The sequence below is a fragment of the Capricornis sumatraensis genome, chromosome X, assembly GCF_032405125.1.
Source record: "Capricornis sumatraensis isolate serow.1 chromosome X, serow.2, whole genome shotgun sequence".
Lineage (NCBI taxonomy): Eukaryota > Metazoa > Chordata > Mammalia > Artiodactyla > Bovidae > Capricornis > Capricornis sumatraensis.
Window position 1 is genome coordinate 128,049,048 of NC_091092.1, and position 6,225 is coordinate 128,055,272.

A 6,225-nucleotide genomic window follows, 5' to 3' on the forward strand; every position below is an offset into this window, starting at 1 on the left:
GAAAAAGTATTTCCCTGTGAAAATACCAAGATGTTTCCTGACCAACAGGATTGGAATGTCAAGGGTTCAAATGCATTCACCGAGCATTTATTTCTATTTTGAATTTCCCTAAACTGTTTGCCTCAACATATCCTCCCAACATTTTTGAGAGAGGTCAAGGGTTTAAGAGGCCCTGGGGTTTAAGCTAACAATTCTGGTTCACAAACATATCTCATGTCAAAGTGTGAGTGTGCTATAGAAAGTGAAGTCGCTCAGTCGTGTCCGACTCTTTGCGACCCCGTGGACTGTAGCCCACCAGGCTCCTCCGTCCATGGGATTCTCTAGGCAAGAGTACTGGAGTGGGTTGCCATTCCCTTCTCCAGAAGATCTTCCCCCACCAGGGACCGAACTGGTGTCTCCTGCATTGCAGGCAGATGCTTTAACTCCTGAGCCACCAGGGAAGCCCAATATTTCTTTGAGCTCCTTTTTTGGGTGGGAGGCGCGGGAGGCACGAATACTGGAGTGGGCTGCCATTCCCTTCTCCAGGAGATCTTCCCGACCCAGGGATTGAACCCGGGTCTCCCGCATTGTAGGCAGACCCTTTACCGTCTGAGCCACCAGGGAAGTCTTGAGTGTGCTATAGCTGAGCATAACATGGTCACATCTGTTCAGCTGCCTGGTGATTTTACTTGCAGTATCCAGTAAATGGTGCTATTACAGTGCTCCTGCAGTCAAAGGTCTCATTGTAACCTGATTCTATTTTCTATAATTGAGAATCAGTTTAGTGTTTGGTTCACAGGTGCTGATGCTACTGCTAAGTCACTTCAGTCCTGTCCGACTCTGTGTGACCCCATAGATGGCAGCCCACCAGGCTCCCCTGTCCCTGGGATTCTCCAGGCAAGAACACTGGAGTGGGTTGCCATTTCCTTCTCCAATGCATGAAAGTGAAAAGTGAAAGGGAAGTCGCTCATTCGTGTCCGACTCTTAGCGACCCCATGGGCTGCAGCCTGCCAGGCTCCTCCGTCCATGGGATTTTCCAGGCAAGAGTACCGGAGTTGGGTGCCATTGCCTTCTCTGTTGGTTCACAGCTATTCATAACTAAACTTTGAGTTTCTCCACCAGAGTCTTGATGCCTGTTTCTAAAACAAATACTGTGCCTTAAAATTGGCCAACATAGATATTTTGCTTAATTGAAGAGTGGAAGAGTTTTACCCCAATTTATTCATTTTTGTACATACCACTGCTTGAAGGACTCCGGACTTGTCTGTGCAATTGTAACTGAAATAAATAGGGCACAATACCTAGCATATATGATATACTCTTGATAAATATTTGCTGAATGAATGAAAAAAAATAGTGGCTTTAGACTGAATTATGGTGGCAAATTTGCACACGCAAACACACACACACTCACTTCTTTTACCATTATGGGGATGACCCGGAATTCTTTGAGATGTCAAGGTTAGTTCTGGAGAAGGGAATGGCAACACACTCCAATAGTCTTGCCTGGAAAATGGACAGAGGAGCCTGGAGGGCTATAGTCCATGGGATTGCAAAGAGGTGGACACAACTGAGTGACTGAGCACCTCACGAAACTGGGTGGGGGGTGCAGAAAGAAGATATAAAGCTTAGTTCTAAATAGGGATGCCTCTATTGATGTTTGATGATTACGAACCCCACCCCCACCCCCCATAGGGTTCTCAGAATCTGAACTGGAGCACCTTTCTCTGTCCTTGCAGTGAGCTGCAGACACTTGATCTTCCAGTGGAGATTGCCAAACCTTTGCGGGCAGAAACCTGGTCTTATATCATCTTTGAAGTTCTCACTGCACCTAATTTAGGGCATACCCATAGAGAAGGTTCTATTATTATCCCCATTTTCACATGAGGAAACTGAGGTTAAGCAGCTGAAGTCATCTTAAGTTAAAGTCGGATAGTTAGTGGTGAAGACAGTGCTAGTGTTTGATCCCTGGCAGGGTGAGGCCTGAGGCTCCTCTGCCTAGGGTAATGTATCAGAAAGGTAGCTGCTACCCTCCCCCCACCCCCCAAAAAAGTAAGGTAAGGAGTCCACTATGAAATTACAACTCAGAGAATAAGAGTAATGAAAAAACTAAATGTTCTAGACCTGCCAAGACATTGGAGTAACTTAGATAGAAATTATGAAACTGTATTATCTGTCCTGGGTATTTACTCAACAAGATCCTGGCAAATAAATCCAATTCAAGAGAGAGATTCAGGGGAATCATTGGCTTTTCCCTCTCTGTAGACACTACATCGTTCAAATGCCAAGGAAGACCTAAAAGGGAACCTTTTGTGTGAAATAGGTAGTATGTATCAAACAGAGTGTGGCCAGTCCTCTGGAATTGCCTGAAACTCTCCAGTGAGAAGCAATGGGAATTTTTCTCTGGTATGCTGATCCTCTCACAGCTGATGCCCCATCCTCTGTCTCTCTTCCTTTTGGCCAGTTTGCTTCTTGAAGCTAGGCAGAACATCCTTAAAGAAACGGGCATCCTCTGGCTCTCTACTTTAAGTTATTAGTAGTTTGGGAAGCTTTGTGGAGTCTGTAGGACATGGGCCAATTAGGAGAGAAACAGAGGGATGGGGTGGGGGGGTGGAGAGGGAAGAGACAGACACACAGAGACAGTGAGACATGGAGAGAGGTGAAATGACACTGAAAGTCCTTGAGAGTGTACTGACCTTAGAAAGCCTTTTCGAAACCAGTCACTAATTCAATATGATGAATTACCTTAAAGTAGCTTGTAGAGTGTTTCCTGAGAAGAATTGGAGGTCGCTTCAAAGGAAATAAATAAACCACAACTGATGTGCTGATGTTTTAAAGAGAAAAGGCAATTGCTAAAAATGACCATCCAATTTCCATTACTTACTACAGTAATTAGAAACAAGGAATATGTTTATTGATCTGAAGTGGTTCAAACAGTATTTTCTTTGTTCAAACCAATTTAGCTGGAGGAAAAGTCAAGAGTTTGCCTTGTGTGGGGGCGGTGGTGGGGGGGATTGTGGAGAGAAAGAGATTCTCTACATAAAAACTGTTGTTTTTCTATCCTCGGGCCACTCACCTAAGAAGAATAACTGGGTTTCTATTAAAGCAAAGGAATTGTTGCCCCTGATCACTATTGGTTTAGCTCTAGGCCCTTGAGACTCAAAGTAGGTTTGGCATTAGCAATATCAGTATAATCCGGGCATACATTAGACAGGTAGATTCTCTGGCCCCACCCCAGTCCTAACTGAATCATCATCTAGTTTTTAACAAGATGTTTCCTGATTCATACGCACACTAATGTTTGAGAAGTACCAGTCTAGACCAACATGAATGGTTATTTAAACAGTTGATAGAAAAAAGAGATGGTTAAATAAAGGAGGAAATACTATCTGATAAAAGCACTTTTGTCCAAAGATTTGTTGGTGTTGATAAACTTGCTCCTATTCACTTAACCCAGGTTTGAAGTAAAATCTTCATAGGCCCATTCTGAAATGACGTTTACCAGCTCCAGCGTCCTCATGGTTGACTGAGCTCCCACAAATGGTTGCTGACTTTGTTTGTGTCCCCAGGTGAGCAGAAATGAGTGAACAAGCAGAAAAAAGCAGTTCCGTGCGAGAGAGACCTGCACGTCCAAGTTCTCCTGAGAAACCAAGTGAGACGGAACTGAAGCAGATGAAACGGGTGGAGCAGCAGTTAAAACGGTTGTCATTTCAAAATTCCGGGCCTCAGGCAGCCACCTTTAACCCTAAATTAAGGCAGCTGATGAAGGAAGGGCAAATGGCAAGCAAGAATGAGTCTGTTCCTGTCAAACGCAAAGTCAACAAGTATGACGAAAAGGGCAGGCTCACCTTCAATCAGGCTGACCTGTGTGACTGCCTTGATAAAGACTGCCAGGGTTGCTTCTACCCGTGCCCCAAGTGTAACTCCACCAAGTGCGGGCCCACTTGCCGCTGCAACCGCCGCTGGGTCTACCACACCATAGTCGATGAGAATGGGGAGGTCATCAGCAAGATGCCATTCGACCTCTCTGACTAGGAGCAGCCCTCCAGGCTGATGCATTTTCTCTGCTTTGCAGTTATACCAGCCTCTGTCTCCTGGGTGAATTTTAGGACTGGGGGAAAAAAAGTTTTACAAATATAGTTTAGACTAGTTAGTGTTCTCTGAAGCCATAGAACCCTGTGTAATGCACTGTCTTTCTCTAACCTTCCTGCTGTGATGACTCAGATTCCTCCCCTGGTAACCAGCAACTGAATTCCTACTCTGCTCTCGGGTTAAAAATCCCTTTCCTCTTTGCTGGTACCTTAGGAGATGGAGTTTTAGGTTTTTTAGAATTCTGTAGCTGAGAGCTTATCTTGACAAAGAACATACGTTTATAATAGTTACCGTTAGGATCTTACACATTATCAATTCTAAATCAGAATTCTATTTGGATTGACTTGCACTGCATATTCATAGTCTCATGCTTTTAGTGTTACTGTTTTAACAATATTAAAATGAAATTTGTTTTTTAAAAAAAACATTTACTAGGCCCCATGGCCAACTGTCCCAACATATGAGCACAAAATGAGAGATTCAATTTAAGTGATATCCAAAATGCCAACTGGAAGCAGACTTCAAAGGACAAATTTTAATCTAATTGTTACCTAGAAATGATTTAAAAGCAGTTTTTTAGTGGCTAAGGTTACCAGCCACACAGAACTGGCCAACGTGGTATAAAATTCCTAAGGCCTAAGTTGCATTTGGTCTTAGAGGTATAGGATTTAAGGAAATTCAGCTAGAGTTTCTGCTGACCTCAGTGAAGATACCATCTCAGAAGACTGATGTGAAACATCTGGGCCAGGTTTGGCAGCTATTGTGCAAAACTGTTTCTAGGGAAAATCTCTATGAAACTGTTCACACCCACAGCGTCATCGGGAAAGTTTCTCTTCAGTCATCTTTGATACCAAGTTTTATTCAAATGATCTATCTGTAAGGAGAAAATTGCTTTTTCCACTTTTCCACGTTTATGTCTCATGAACATTTAATTGCTCCTTCTGAAGCTTTGGATTCGGCACAAAGAGTTCAGTCTTTCCACTGAACACAGTTGTGCAGGCCCTGGCCGAGGCTGCAGAAATAATGGGCTAAAAATAGACAGAAGGCTCCTATCTCTATCCCACCAAATGGCTATGTATGTTTACCCACTAGAAAATATTCACCTGAAACCACTTTTGCCTCTGACTAACTCACCCAAAATCTCTGTGTGGCAAATTCATTAATAAAAAGCATTTAATTTTCCTTACTTTGATTTTTTTGTGTGTGAGAAAGTGCGTGTGTTTTTGACCCAAGAGAGAAAAAAATACATTTTCCCCCCTTCCCTGAAGCAAATCCATGTTTTGTTCTTGGGCAAACACCAATCACTTTGCATCAGAAATTCCTGATAGTGATATTAGGTTGGTGCAAAAGTTTTGCCTCATCCGCCATATTCACCTGACCTCTTGCCCACCACTTCTTCAAGCATCCTGACAACTTTTTGTGAGGGAAAGGCTTCCACAGCCAGCAGGAGGCAGAAAATGCTTTCCAAGAATTTAATCAAATCCTGAGGCACGGATTTTTTTTTTAATTTTTATTTTTACTTTATTTTACTTTACAATACTGTATTGGTTTCGACATACATTGACATGAATCCACCACGGGTGTACACAGATTTTTAAAAAATTATTCCTTTATCTTTAAATGTTATTTTTTAATTGAAGGATAATTGCTTTACAGAATTTGTTTTCTGTCAAACCTCAACATGAATCAGGCATAAGTATACATATGTCCCCTCCCTCTTGAACCTCCCCCTCATCTCCGTCCCCATGCCACCCCTCTAGGTTGGTACAGAGACCCTGTTTGAGATCCCTGAGATATAGAGCAAATTCCCTTTGGCTATCTGTTTTACATACGGTAATGCAAGTTTCCATGTTACTCTCGCCATACATCTCACCCTCTCCTGCCTTCTCCCCGTGTCCATGAGTCTGTTCCTCCATTGCTGCCCTGCAAATAAATTCTTTGGTACCATCTGTCTAGATTCTGTATATATGCATTAGTAGACGATATTTCTCTTTCTCTTTCTGACTTACTTCACTCTGTATAATAGGCTCTAGGTTCATCCACCTCATTGGAACTGACTCAAATGTGTTCCTTTTTATGGCTGAGTAATATTCCATTGTGTATATGTACCACGACTTCTTTATCCATTCATCTGGCAGTGGACATCACGGTTGC

At 42.9% G+C, this 6,225-nt stretch overlaps 1 pseudogene; it reads left to right on the plus strand.

Annotated features, from left to right (window-relative positions):
* Positions 1 to 3,558: 3,558 nt before the first annotated feature.
* On the plus strand, positions 3,559 to 4,014 carry LOC138072032 (ARL14 effector protein-like pseudogene; annotated as a pseudogene).
* Positions 4,015 to 6,225: the final 2,211 nt, after the last annotated feature.